The sequence below is a fragment of the Ahaetulla prasina genome, chromosome 6, assembly GCF_028640845.1.
Source record: "Ahaetulla prasina isolate Xishuangbanna chromosome 6, ASM2864084v1, whole genome shotgun sequence".
Classification (NCBI taxonomy): domain Eukaryota; kingdom Metazoa; phylum Chordata; class Lepidosauria; order Squamata; family Colubridae; genus Ahaetulla; species Ahaetulla prasina.
Genome location: NC_080544.1, coordinates 29,894,411 through 29,909,583, shown reverse-complemented (window position 1 = coordinate 29,909,583; position 15,173 = coordinate 29,894,411). Strand labels below are relative to the sequence as shown.

At 39.6% G+C, this 15,173-nt stretch overlaps 1 protein-coding gene across 3 annotated transcripts in view; it reads left to right on the top strand.

Annotated features, from left to right (window-relative positions):
* PRKG1 (protein kinase cGMP-dependent 1) overlaps nt 1–15,173 on the top strand; it is a 1,075,924-nt gene that overhangs the window by 639,239 nt on the left and 421,512 nt on the right. The window lies entirely within an intron of this gene.

Genomic DNA, 15,173 nt, shown 5'->3' with positions numbered 1-15,173 from the left:
GTGGCTCCGCCAGTAACCTCTCTTGTGGTTTTTGATCTGGAAACTATCATTTATGAATTTCAAACTGTTAGGTTCGGGAAGTAATGAGGCTGGAGACCAGGGTAGTGACAACAGCTCTTTAATATAGGGTGAACCCAGCAACAGGCTGGGGGAAAAACCTCTCCTTTTATACAGTTCTGCTGGAGGTCTCGACCAATCAGCAACGTGCTGATTTCCCGCTCAAATATTTAAAGGTACAACACTAATACATAACACTCCTCCCCTCCCAGAAAACACTTGCCTCTATTTACATAAATATTTACATGTTATTTTTCGACGTAGTCACGCAAATAACCTGGGCGTCTCCTAGTCCTTTCTGACCTGCGCGGTTCAGTTCTGGGTGGTGTTTTGAGCTGGTCGGAGGGGCTGTTTTCTCCTCCCAGCACTTTCTCTGGGCCAACGGGCTCCGGATTATTGGCCGACTCTTTTTCTTGGCCATCGGGCCTTGGATTACTTTTTTCAATTTCCCTGCCGCTTTCCTCGGGAACCTGATGGCGTCGCTGGAACTCTGGGATCTCAGCTAAGTCTTGCGCCTCCCCCGGGTCATTGTTGGCTGTGGAATCAAATTGGTATTGATCATGATATGTTTCGTTTGGTTCAATTTGGTCGGTTATTCGTTTCCTTAACTGGTCTATGTGGCGCCTCCACACTCTGTTGTCGGGTAGCTCTACCACGTATGATTTTGGGCCAGTTACTTTAATTATTTGTCCTGTGAGCCAACTAGGGCCGTCCCCATAGTTTCGGGCCCACACCGGGTCGCCTATGCTCATTTCCCTGGTCTTTTCTAGTTTTCCCTTGTAACCCTCTGGTGTGTAATGGGGATTCAAACGGTCCAGTGGGCACCGGCTTAACGCGTCTGCGTGCCCCACTTCTTTTCCTGGTCGATGTTGCAGCTTGTATGAGTAAGCGGCTAAGAATATAGTCCATCGGGTCAATCGCGGCGAAAGTGCCACAGGCGTTGGGCGGTCGCCAGCCAGTATTCCTAGTAGTGGTCTGTGGTCAGTCACGATTTCGAAATTCCGCCCAAATACATACTCGTGGAATTTCTTGACCCCTGACACAATGGCTAGTGCTTCTTTGTCTAACTGGCTGTAGTTCCTCTCTGGGGAGGACATCGTTCTCGAATAGAACGCTATGGGGGCTTCTGTGCCGTTTGGAAGTCTATGGCTGAGTACAGCCCCCACCCCATAAGGGGAGGCGTCGCAAACCAACACTAGGGGTAATGAGTCGTGATATTGGATGAGCAGGCTATCACTTGAGAGCAGGTTCTTTACTGCTTCAAAAGCCCTATTTTCTGACTTTCCCCAAGACCAAACAGTATTTTTTCCTAAGAGCCTATGCAGCGGTTCCGCAACGGTTGCTTTGTTCTTTAAAAAGACCGCGTAAAAATTAACCAATCCTAGGAATGCCTGCAGCTCTGCTTTGTTTTTGGGCGCTGGAGCCTTTCTAATTGCCTTAACCTTGCTCTCAGTAGGGTGAATTCCTTTCTTGTCTATCCGTAGCCCAAGAAATCGAGATTCAATCGATCTGGCATTTGTTTGTCTTGACTTTTAACCCGCTGTCCGGAAAATGCTCAAGACCTTTGTTAACCGCTCCCCCAGTTCCTCCATGTTTTCCCCTGAAATTAGGACATCATCGAAGTAAGGAACTACCCCTGGGAGCCCCTGCAGTAGTCGCTCCATCAGGTTTTGGAACAGCCCTGGTGCCACACTGACCCCAAATTGTAATCGGGTGCACTTGAAGGCACCCTGTGCGTCACAATCGTTTGGGCTTCGCTGTGCGGGCGTCTACTGGCAGTTGTTGGTAGGCTTGGGCCAAGTCTAACTTTGCAAAGACTTGCCCTTGCCCCAAAGAGTGCAATAAGTGTTGCACCACGGAACCGGGTAAGCGCTTTTCTGTAAGGCTTTGTTAAGCGTCGCCTTGTAGTCAGCGCAAATTCTAATTGACCCGTCCGGTTTTATGGGGTGACGATTGGCGCCTCCCACCTTGCGTGATCGACTGGCACCAAGATCCTTGATTAATGAGCTTATCCAGCTCCTTATCAATTTTGGTTTTAGGGCAAAGGACTCTCCTCGCCTTAAGCCTAATGGGGCTACCTGGGGTCTAAGTTGAAGGAAATAGGGGTCCCTTTGTACTTGCCCAGGCAGTCCTTGAAGACATCTTGAACTCGTTAAAGAGAATGTCTTTCAGGTTACAGTCACTTCTGTAGATGCCAGTCACTCCCATGCCCAGGGCACGAAACCAGTCTAGTCCCAACAGACTGGGCAGAGTTCCTTCGACGATCGTGATGGGCAGGGTCTTTTATGTGGACCATACTCGACTCGGACGGAGGTGGTCCCTCGAACAGGGATGCGATTCCCTGGTAGTCGTGCACTCGTGGCCGTTGTGCTTGCAGGTGGCGCTTGACGGACGGCAGCGACTTCGCCAGAGTGTCCCAGGACATGATGGTGATCGCTGATCCCGTGTCTACTTCAAGCCTGCACCGTACTCCCTCTATCTTGGGCTTTGTGAAGATCTTCTTTCCACTTTGGTTGAGGCGCGCCTATAATGACAGTCGTTTGGTTAGACTTGCGCCTTTCTTGTTTGAACCAATCGCGGGCCGCCTTTCCGGTTCCGCTCTGATTGGCCGATTTGAATTTTCGGCGGAAGGTTGGGCGCTCTGCAGACCTGAGCTAAGTGCCCTTTCTTCCCACACCGCCGGCATGTTGCGTCTTTAAACCTGCAGCGTTGGCGGTGATGCTGTCCTCCGCAGCTTCCGCACTCGTCACGGTCCTCAATGTCGCGTTTCTCGGTCCGGCAGACCCTTCCTCATCCTCGCCTCACCGTCGGATTCGGACTGAATCTCCTCCTGGTGTACTGGCGTTGGCTTTCGCCTTGGATTGAAGAGGCTTTGCAGGGTCTCTGCTGCTTTAGTAGACATTTCGTGTGCTCTGGCTTCGTCCAGGCGTTGGCTAGTGTCAGGTTGCTCTTGGCTAGCAGCCGTCGCCGTGGCGGATGTCCTTGACCCCTCGGATGAGTTGCTCGAGTAGCACCTCGTCTGGGTCTCGGTATCCGCAGTCCTTGGGCGCTCTTCTTATGACCATGTAGTCACCGATGGACTCGCCCTCCATCTGTCTACGTTCTCCAAATTCAAACCGCTGCACGTATTTGGACGGCGTCGGCGCGAAATGGTTCTTCAGCAAAGTCTGCAGAGTCGGCCACGATACCGATTGTATCGGCGTTGGCTCTGCCAGGGCTTCCGCAATCTCGATGGCCTCCGGCCCACAATGGCTTAAGAAGTAAGCCCGTTTGCGGTTATCCGGGATCCCTTGTAGTTCGTTGGCTTCTAAGCTTTGAAGCGGGTCATATACGTTCCCCATTTCTCCTTGACCGGGTTGTACGGTGCGGGTGGCGTGTTTGCCATTTCCGCGTTTCTGCCCTGATTTTGCTGGGTTCGGAACTATCGCACTTCAGCTCGGTTCTGGTTCTCCTTAGCCTCGAGATCCCATCCTCGTCGCCAATGTTAGGTTCGGGAAGTAATGAGGCTGGAGACCAGGGTAGTGACAACAGCTCTTTAATATAGGGTGAACCCAGCAACAGGCTGGGGGAAAAACCTCTCCTTTTATACAGTTCTGCTGGAGGTCTCGACCAATCAGCAACGTGCTGATTTCCCGCTCAAATATTTAAAGGTACAACACTAATACATAACACAAACCATTTCAGAATATAATATTGGCATTTCATTAAATGCTCTTCGACATATGTTTTGAGCCTTCCTTCTTGCTAAACATCAGAATAAAATATCTTCCTAATATTTGATTAGCCTTTCCACCCACACTTATTAAATTTGGCATGCGCGGGTGTATCTGCTGTTGGCCTGCTATATAAGAATTCTGTCTTAATTAAAAAAAAATCTTTACCATTCTAAATTGCATTACAAATACTTAAGGACAAAAACAGTTTGTTAGAGCTGTGAAAAAAAATATTCTCTGTGCCTTCTGAGTAATGTTACAAGGTGACAGATGTTCGAATTATTAAATATTAACATGGTTCATGTAAAAGTTTGAAGCATTTTTGCTACATATGTACTGTACGTATAAACTTTACATGTTCATGTATAATAAAATGTGTTCCACTTAAGTACAAAAAAATGGCAGTCATAGCGATTTTTGATTATAAAGTTTAGAGAATATTTGGTGCAAAGCAAATATGTGATAGGGTTAGTTATTGGAAACTTTGAGTACTTAGCAACATTTCATAGGCATCTTATCACTTAGGACTAATTAAGCTGCTGATAGGTACCAAAAGTGTTGATTAAGGGTATTGGTAATTTTGTAAATTACAGATTTTGTAAATTTTTTTAAAATTTAAGTATGAAAAGTATGACATCATCTGGAAATTATAGAACAGTAGTCCTATGGAACCCCAAAAGAATTCTGATGGCATATCTCCTTTTAAAAATTAAACTAAAATATTTGATTGATTATGTACCAGCAAGTTATTTATGACCCCTATTTATCAATGGATTTTTCCCATCTCTAATCAGTTCTTTCAGGCCTCCCAATGAACTACTTATCAGCACTTCACTGAGCAGTGGGGTCAACATCTTCTTGATTTTCCTTCCATGTTTCCCAGCATTTGAGCCTTTTCCAGAGAACTAAGCTAAATTAACATTATATTTCATCTGAACACAGTGACATAGAACATAGAATAACAGAGTAGGAAGGGATATTGGAGGATACAGGAGACCCTATACCATTTCAGATAAATGATTTCCAAGCTACTGTATTTTTCAGAATATAAGAGGCACCTTTTTTCCCCCTAAAAGGGGGTGAAAATTTAGGTACATCTTATACACCGAATGTAGCCCCGCACACCCACTGCCCCGCCCACCCTTTGGCCTCTGCCTCCCAGCAATTCATTTCCTTGCAGCAAGCAGCAAGAAGTAACAGCCCATTTCCAGCTTCAGCACAGCCTAATTAGCACAAGTTGATTGTCCCTTGGATTGGCCTCCTGATTCTCAGCTGTTTTGCTTGCTGCAAGGAGGTAAATTGCTGGGAGCAGATTTTTTTTTCTTGTGATAATCAAGCTATGCTGAAAATGAAAATGAAAATAAAGCAGGCTGTTTGCTGTTTGCTGCAACAAAGCAAAATTGCTGGGAGGCAGAGGCAGAGGCAGATTTCTTTTTCTTGTTTTTCTCGCCAAAAAAGGTAGGTGCATCTTATAGTCCAGAGCATCTTATACTCCGAAAAATATGGTAAATGTTTTTTTCTCAATGTCTCTTTTCTCAGATAATTATCGGAATTAGTAGAACAATTGTGTGTAAGAGAAAGTGAGTTCTTTCCTTTCTTGCCATTAGGCTATTCAAAGTATCAACTTTCCTTTAGCAAACTTTCCTTTAGCAAAAAAAAAAAAAGAGAGAGAGAGAGAGAGAGAGAACAGAAAAGGTATTGAAAAGGGCTAAGCAGGAGAAATCTGCCTGCTTCAAAAATGATTAGGAAAACATAACTTGGGACATAAAGAAGCATCAGTACAAATACATGTTATTATTATTTTTTTAAAAAAACTTTCTTATATGAGTTATTTGATTACTATGAAGGAAAATTATAAACACAATAAAACAATATTGTGTGGGTTGACTGGGAAAAAGAGAAACAGTATTTTTCCCAGTTTTTTCCCTTAGATTATTTTTCCCTAGATTAACATTGATAATTTTTACAACTTTCTTTTGAAATCTACTTCTTCTGTATCCTTGCTTTTGCTATTGTACAGTATATCTTTTGTATTTCTATAGCCAATACCTTTTAAACCTTTTTAAACATAGACAAGATAATGTTCCATTTGGATCAAAATGCAGATAATTCAGTAATGGCTTTAAAATTATCTTCGCAATTTTCCATGGCCAAATAGCAAGCATTCCCCTCCTGCTATTACATTTACCAATTCTTTTATTTCACAGCAGATAATACTCGTGCTTGGGTATAAATATAATGTAATTTATAAAGACAGATGGAAAATATCCAAAACCTTTCTTCCTCAACAACATAAACAAATGCTGAAATGTCAGAACAGGAGCGATTAGATGAGGAGACCCAAATTCATTGGTAGCCTTCACATCTTAATGAACAAGGACATGCATTCAATTTCACAGCTAGTATGATTGTTGGCTGAGCTGGGACAAAAAGTAGCCAGAGAAATAATTGAAGCCTTGTCAGTCAATAGGAGTGCTTGTCAGTCCCTTGTCAGTCAATAGGAGTGCTGATTTATCACCAGATTATTGGGTATTTAGGAGCCAAGATGTGGGCGCACAAAGAAACAACAATTAATGACTTAATGGCCAGCCACCAACACTATAATTAACAACTAAAACTACACATAAACAGGAATTATATAAGTACAAATCATAGAATAGCCCAGTACACATTTTCTGGAGAGAGAGAAGTTCCCTGATTATGGGTTCCAGCACAAGCTTGGAAGTTTGGAAGAATAAATCATTGGTCCTGGTGACCAACTCAGATTAGATCCTGCAACAATGTCCAGGGACAAGTATATTACCTTCATCCATGAAGGTAATATTGAACCCTCATCCATACTATGGTATGCTGTACTATGGTAGGCTTTGCAACAATTAAGATTCAAAGAAGAACAGTTGTTTTCGAGCATTCAGGGTCATGACCTTAGACATGAAAGCCAGCTGAGTGACTTTGGATTAGTCATTTCTTCTCATCCCATGATGAAAGGTTTGGGCAAAACCTGGTTGGTCAAATCCTGTCACAACCAATGGATTGTCACTCGGTTGATCCAAAAAATATGTACTTGGGGGAAAAATGCTAGGAAGAAAAGTGAGGTCACTCATGTATAGACCTATTGGCTACTCCATGTTTTCCCAGGATTGTGCAACCTCAACAAGACTTGGGAGGGTATTTTCCTCAGACGCTGCATGAGCTCCCACAAATGCTTCACAGCTCTCTTTTCCACATTTTTCCACATCATTGCTCAATTCTAATGTTTTTTTTAAAAAAATTCTTGATTCTTAGAAGCATTATCATGTTGAAAATTAGAAGAGGATCTGGCATTACAACAGCATGATATTGTTTGTGTGTGCTTGTGAGAGGGAGAGGCGGGGGGGAGAGAGAGAGAGAGAGAGAGAGAGAGAGATCTTTCTGAAAGAAAGTAATGTGTATCATTGTTGGTTTTTAAAAATGCTGCACCTCAATTAAACCAATACTCATTAGCCTTCTTTGATGTTTATCAAATTGAGGACTGCAGCTTTATAATGAAGAATCCCTGGCTAAAATTGGGTTGAGAATCTCATTAAAATCCCCATTAATTATCAAAGAACTACAAATAATAAAGAAGAGGTTGCTTAAACAATCAGGAAATATACTTGCAAAGACTAAATTAGGGCTGTAAATAACGGTCAATTTAATCATACAAATTAAAGACTTCTTTTCACATTTGTAATCATTTGCATCACAAAAAAAAAATCAATCTGTTTTATACATCAATATCCCATTCTTCTTTTCTCCGTTAGGAAGCCATCAATACTATCCTCTCCTACCCATTCTTTCCAAAATCTAGCCTTACCTTCAACCCATGAACTTTTTGCTATTAAAAATACCCAGCGGATATTTTAATTTACTTCTTGTGTGGTTTCCTCCCCCCCCCCACACACACTTTTTTTTTCCCACATTCCAAGGCAGAATACTATACAATGTAAAGAAGCACGTTCAAGAAGCATCTTAACATACTCCTTTGTTTTGCTGTTGTCTATATTGCAAGCCTGCTCTGGTTCTGCATTCAGAGCTAACAGAATAAGGTCAGACAATTGTAAATAAGAGGGAATGTGCACTTTCAGATTGGCCTGTCAGTTTGCATCCTGGTGATTTGTTTGGCCTCCTATGCAGAGCCCCCATTGTCAGCCTGAGTGAAAGCCCCAACCTGTTTCATGCGGGCTACCGGCAGGAACTGTTTCTAATAATTGCACAGGTCACCAAGGGGCATCAATAAAGGCAGGATTGTTCATCAGGTGGTAACTCTCAGGGTGAGCCAATTAAATCAATTAAAAATAGATAATGCAGTCAAGTTTCTACCTATCTATGTATTTTTCAACTTTGGGGAAAAAAAATCAGACCCAAGGAGATAAAAAGGATAACGAGTGAATTGTTAACCGACTATTTCTGCAGTGAATATCTATTTATTGACAGCAAAAGAACGTATCTCTTTCTATTCAAAGCAGAACTCCTGCGTTTCAAGTTAGTTATAGAATGGATATTTGAAGTGAGATACATTCCTTGTTTCTATTTTTGCATTCATTTTTTTGTTGTTGTTAAGTCTGGAATCCAGAAATGGCAAGTTTCTATTTTAGCCTACACGCATCTTGTCAGGTTCTGAATAAATGTCTTGGCTTCTGCGTTAAGGCCATGACAATAAATGTAACCTTAAGAAACAATTTCTGAAAATACCACTAAAGATTATAGAACAACCTTCTTTAGTTGTCTCAACAATTGCTTTTGTGTTTCATATAATTATTTTCACACTTGCTAACACCCAGGAAGAAAACGTGAGAACTGTTTCCCAGTATTGCAATCACAGTGTATTGACAATTTGTATGTATTCCAAAACAATAGTTAGGACATGGTTGCATGTGTTGATAAACTGTAAATTGAAAAAAAAATGCTCTTTTTGACAGAACTGTATAATTCTGATCCAAGTGTGTTTCATGATCTATAATAAATATAAGATAAAACATCCTTTTCACCTTTCTGTTGCCCACAAAACAAAGATATAAATATTTGTATTCTGCAAGAAAGAATTGTTTAAAATAGGAACCTTGAGGTGTTTGAGCATAGCAGCATTTTTCCTGTAAGAAAGATATCTCGAAGCTGACTTTGTGGTTGGGAAAGAAACAGGGGTAGCTCAAAACATAATTAACAAGCAAATTATATTTCAGGATCTATCATATCTGAAAAAAAAGATGATTAGCCCTTTGGCCTTAAAATTTGGAGAAAAGAAGTTTCAAACTTCTTTCAAAGATCCCGCCTTAATGAATTCACAAATGAATATTCAAGTTTTGGCTTAGTTTCCAAGGTTCCCTATATTAATTTATTACTTTCTTGGCAATAAATGGAATTAATAAGACTCATTGCGAATCCTTCCTTTTGAATTATACTTAGCTATTTGGAGCATGACAATTACATTTGCGCTGGCGTTCCAAAACTGTTATTATTCATGGAAGAAATTTCTCATACATTAAGCAGATTTAAAGGTAGAGATAGTCCGCAGTGGCCCTCGGGGTGTGGGTAATAAGTGAAATATGAATTATATCCAAATTAAAGTTTGTATTCAAGGGTCTTAATTATTTTAATTTTTTTTTCACCCAATGGAGTTGTGGAGGGAAAATTGTAAAGGGGTCAGAACTCTATCTGCCTTATGTCTGCTGCAGGGGCGGGTTCCAAATCCCATTGCTACCGGTTCGCTCGTGCGTGCACGCTCGTGTGTGCATCCAGCACTTCTGCACATGCGTAGAAGCGTCTGGGCGGAGCCTCCTGCCGCTGCTGTTACCGGTTCGCCCGATCTGGTGTGAACCGGTAGCAATCCACCACTGGTCTGTTGGCAAAATAAATGTCCCAAACTTGAATGGGATGGGGCCAACTCTGGTGGGAAAAAAATTGGTAAAAGAAAGATCACATTTGAAAATGAGCCAGATACAGCCTAGGATTGGAAAGAAAAATGTCCCAGAAAAATAAACCTCAATCTATCTCAATGAGTGAGGCAATTGACTCACTTAATGAATGAGGTGATTCAAAATGCTGGCAATTGCCTCCTTTTGACTCAGAACGGAGTAAATGTACCTTACTCTCTCTTGTGAGATGGGTGGTTGTACAAATCATATAGGTTTTATCAGTCTTCCTGGGGTGTGGTACAGGGGTGGGTTCGAACCTTTACTACCAGTTCGCTCAAGCGCGTACACACTCTGTAGCTTCTGTGCATGCGCAGATCACTTTTGATGATGTTCAGGTCAGTGGGCGGACCCTCCCACCGATTTGATTACCGGTTCTGTAGAACTGGGGGCAACCCACCACTGGTATGGTGACATTGCACAGAACTTTTACAAGAGACACAATAGAGTGTAATTTTTAAGGTACTAGAAGAAAAATGGGGAGATATTCTTTAGGCACAGAAGTCAGCTAAGGGACTTTGGGCCAATCAACCCCCACCAGTGACAGGTGGAGCAACAGCTAGCTGTGAAACAAAAGTGCTCATTTTATCATAGGTTCATAACTTCATTTTGGAAAATGAAATGAACAAAATACAAAATGGGTGGAGCTTGCAACTAAGCATAACGAATGCTAGGAACAGCAAGCAAAAGCATTGGGTACAACTTTCACAAGCGCACTGCTCCACATTTAACTATCAGAAATAAAGTCTGCATGAACTTTGTCCACAAGGGATGAGAGTTGACAACAGAAGAGACTGTAGGGTCTTTACATGGAAATCTGCTTATCAGCTTCATGTGGTACAGGCACTCTTCAATTTAAGACAACAACTGAGCCCAAAACTTCTGTTGCTAAGTGAAACAGTTGTTAAGTAAGCTTTGACCCCATTTTACAACCTTTCTTGCCATCGTTGTTAAGTGAATCTAGCTTCCCCATTGACTTTGCTTGTTGGAAGGTCGCAAAAGGTGATCACATGACCCTGGCACATAGCAATCGTCATAAACATGAATCAATTGCCAAGCATCTAGATTTTGATCACATGACCATGGGGATGTTGCAACGGTCGTAAGTCTGAAAAACGGTCATAAGTCACTTTTTCCAGTGCCTTTGGAACTTTGGTCATTAAATGAACTGTTGTAAGTTGAGGATTACCTGTACTGAGATCAATTTCCCCTCTTAGAAGTAACACAAAAAGAGTTTTATTTGCAGTAATGTATGGGCGGGAATATCTGACTCTAACTGACTTTTCATTGTTGTCATTAATGCCAAGCACAGTAGGGCTAAGAAAAGAAAAAAAATTTAGGCAAGCATTAAGAAACATTCACTTTTGGGGACTTCCGGTTTGGCACCGTAGGTGATGGCGGTGATCTTTATGATCACCAACCTCTGGATTATGTGGAATCGCTAGGACAGCTTAAATCTGCTGTCCAGCGGTTCGGAAAACCCCCTCTTCGGGAGAAGGAGAAGGGGTGAGCTGAGGGCAGAGGTTGAATTTCCCTAAAGCCCCTGAGAAAAAAGGGGTTTGAAGGGTTAAGTTCCCTCCAGTAACCCGAAGTGCTCCAGATCCGAGGATTCTTCTGCTTTGGCGGAACCAATCACCACGACCAAACGCCGAGACTTATTTTGGACAATAAAGGATTATACCGGACAGAACGAAAGTGGGAGAACTTTATGCAAGTAGCCAAGCCGATTCCCCGATACTTTGTAACAAGCTTGAAAACAGCAAGAAAATGGAGGCGAATTGTTAACAAGTTAACGAGTGGAAAGCGAAAGTGATACTTTCAGCGTTTGTCTGCAGTTGGTAATTTGCATGTTACTTGCTGCTTTAACTCTTTAACTCTTTGCTGCCTGCTGATAGAATCTAGAATCTTGGGAGATTTTTAAATATTGCTTTAAAAGACTGTGTTTTTAGAGTTAAGAAGATTTAAAGTGAATATTAAGTTGGAAATAAATAAATAAATAATTTTATAGAAGATGGCAGCCAAACAATTAAAGTCTACTGTAACAAAGAGCTCTGGAACTTTATCAGCTGGTGCCTCTCCAGCTCATACAGCAGAGACTAGAACATTGAATTTAGAGGCGTTACAAGAGAACTTAAAAGGCTTTATAGAAGAAAAATTTAAAGTAATAACTGATGAGATGTCTGAAATGAAAGAGCAGATATCAGAAATTCAAGTGGGAAATAAAGAAGTTAAAGAAGGATTTGTAATGGCAGTACAAAGTTTGGCAACGAATGTGATTTTATTAGAAGAGGAGGTTGCAGAAATTAAGCAACATAATTCAAAATTAGAAAATAAAATGGATGAATTTCAAAGTAAAATGGAAAAAACAGAGGATGAAATAGTTTTGATACAATATAGAAATATGGAATTTGCTCTTAGAATCCGAGGTTTGAAAGAAAATAAATTGAAGAGAATTTAAGGGAAATTTTTTCTGAAGTATTTGCTGAGATATTAGCAGCTCGTCCAGCAGATGTGGCTTATCAAATTGATAAAATATATCGTGTGAATTCTTGGATAGCAAGGCAAAAAAAGTTGCCAAGGGATGTTGTTATTTATTTTACAAACAGAACAGTGAGAAATCAGATTTTGCAAGCTTCATATAAGGGGGAGAAGATTCAGATTGCTGGTCAAGATATTTTGATATTAAAGGAAATTCCACCAAAAATGTTGAGGGCTAGGAAGGAATTTGCCTTCCTGGTGAATGAACTTAAAAAACGTCAGATTGAATATAGATGGGATATTCCAACTGGTATAATAGTATACTATGCAGGGAAAGTACATCGTCTCAATACAGTTGGAAAAGCAAGAGAATTTTATGTTGAGGTATTAAAAGTTGGAAGTCTTCCCCCATTGGAAGCTAGAAGAAGGGAGGTTGAAGTGAAGGAAAGAGAAGTGAAGCAGGTACAAGAACAGATTGTGATGGAAGAAGATTTATTACAAGTGTTGGAAATACCTACGATGGGTTTAGATTCAAAAGAACAAAGGCTGACAAGAGCTGCTGCTAAACGCAAGGAACAAGAGATGAAGGCACAACAACAACTGGCAACTACTACAACGGAAACAGTGGGAGGAGCAAGGCCTAAAGTAAAATGTGATCTGCGGCTGGTGTTCCAAAAGTTTCCTTTGGCCGATAATGGCAATTAAACTATTATCTTGGAATGTTAATGGTTTGAATTCACCATGAAGAGAAGGAAAGTATTTCATTATTTGAAACAATTTAAAATGACATTACCTGTTTACAAGAAACACATATTAGATCTTTAGACCAGAAATATTTGATAAACTCAAAACTGGGGTACATTTTGTTGCCTCCTCTTTGGAAAAAAAATGGTTTAGTTATATATATAAAAAGGATATATCAGCAAAATTAATTGAGGTGGATAAGCAAGGAAGATACATTGCTATTGAACTTTTGTTGGAGGAAAGAAGACATTATTAATAGGAGTTTATGCTCGAATCAACAACAAGAAAATTTTTCAAGTTTTTACATAAAAGAATAGTATTTTGGGATTATAAATCATATATATTAATGGGTGATTGGAATGGTGTGTTGGATACTCAAAAGATAAAAAGTTTAAGGAAGATGTCAAGTAGGGCGAAATTACCAAAGGTTTTTGAAATGATGGAGGACTTGGAATTAAGAGATATTTGGAGAGAACATAATACAGAAGAGAGGGATTTTACCTTCTTTTCTGACAGGCATCAATCATTTTCGAGGATTGATTTTATTTTGATTTCTAATGATTTGTATTCTAGAGTGAAGAAGACTAAGATTTGTTCAAGAACTCTATCTGATCATAGTCCGGTTTGGATTGAAATTGATCGGGAAAAGGAGGCTAGGAGATCATGGAGGTTGAATGAGAATTTGTTTAAATATGAACAAAAGGTAAATGAATGAAAAAAGCAAATGAAGAAATTTTTTATTATGAATATGAAAAAAGAAACATCTATAGAGATGATTTGGGACGCTAGCAAGGCCTATATGAGAGGAAATCTTATACAAATGAATATTAAATACAAAATAGATTGCAGAAAAAGAAAAGGGAATTGGAAGAGGAAATTAAAAAGAAAGAACAGTTATTGAAAAATAGCCCAGGAAATAGTAAAATAAAAGAATCAATAAATATTTTGAGAGGTCAGTTTAATATGTTGATGGCAGATCAAGTAGCAATTAATTTACAATATGTAAAACATAATCGTTTAATAATGCCAATAAGCCAGGAAGATGGCTTGCCTATTTAATAAGGAAAAACAGAAAATCACGAATGATTGATAAAATAGAATATAGGGGTAAGGAAGTTTATCAAAAGAATTTGATTAAAAAAGCATTTTTAGAGTATTATAGTAAGTTATATACTAGGGATATGATTGATGATACAGAGATAGAAAGATATTTACAACAACAAAATATTTGTGAGCTTACAGAAAATCAAAGAGAAGAACTGAATCAATTAATTACTTCAGAGGAAATTTTGTTAGCAATTAAGCAACTTAAAATTGGTAAAGCACCAGGTACAGATGGTTTAACAGCTGTTTATTATAAAATTTACAAAATGAGATGGTTGAACCACTTAAAGAGTTATTTAATAAAATTCAAATGGGAGGAGATGTTCCCCCTTCATGGAGGACAGCCTTTATTTCGTTAATACCGAAGGAAGATCGAGATGGTATTAAAGCAGAGAATTATAGGCCTATATCACTTTTAAATACTGATTATAAGATATTTGCCAAGATACTTGCTAATAGATTAATGCCAGTGATGAATCAAATAATTCATAATGATCAGTCAGGATTTATTAAGGGTAGGCAGATGAGATATAATGTGAGGCAAATTGTAAATTTACTTGAATATTTGGAACGAAACAACCAAATCTCAGCGGCTTTTTTTTTTGGATGCTGAAAAAGCTTTTGATAGATTGGATTGGCAGTTTTTATTTAAAGTAATAGAAAAAATGCAATTTGGGGATTATTTTATCCATGCAATTAAAGCAATATATCAGAAGCAAACAGCACAAATAATAGTAAATGGTGGGTTAACAGAAACTTTTAAAATTGGGAAAGGGACGAGACAGGGATGTCCCCTGTCTCCATTACTTTTTATTTTAACTTTAGAAATTCTTCTGAATAAAATACGTGGTTCCGATCAAATAAAGGGAATTAGAGTTAAACATCTAGATTACAGATTAAGAGCTTTTGCAGATGACTTGGTTGTTACTGTATCTCAACCAATATACTCAGCTACTGGTTTAAAAGATATAATTGGTCAGTATGGTAAAGTATCTGGATTTAAGGTGAATCAGCAAAAGACAAAGATGATAACTAAAAATATGAATATACAACAAAAAGAAGAGTTAGAAAGAACTACAGGTTTTGAAATCGTTAAAAAGGTTAAATATTTAGGAATATATATTACAGCTTCAAACGTTAAATTATA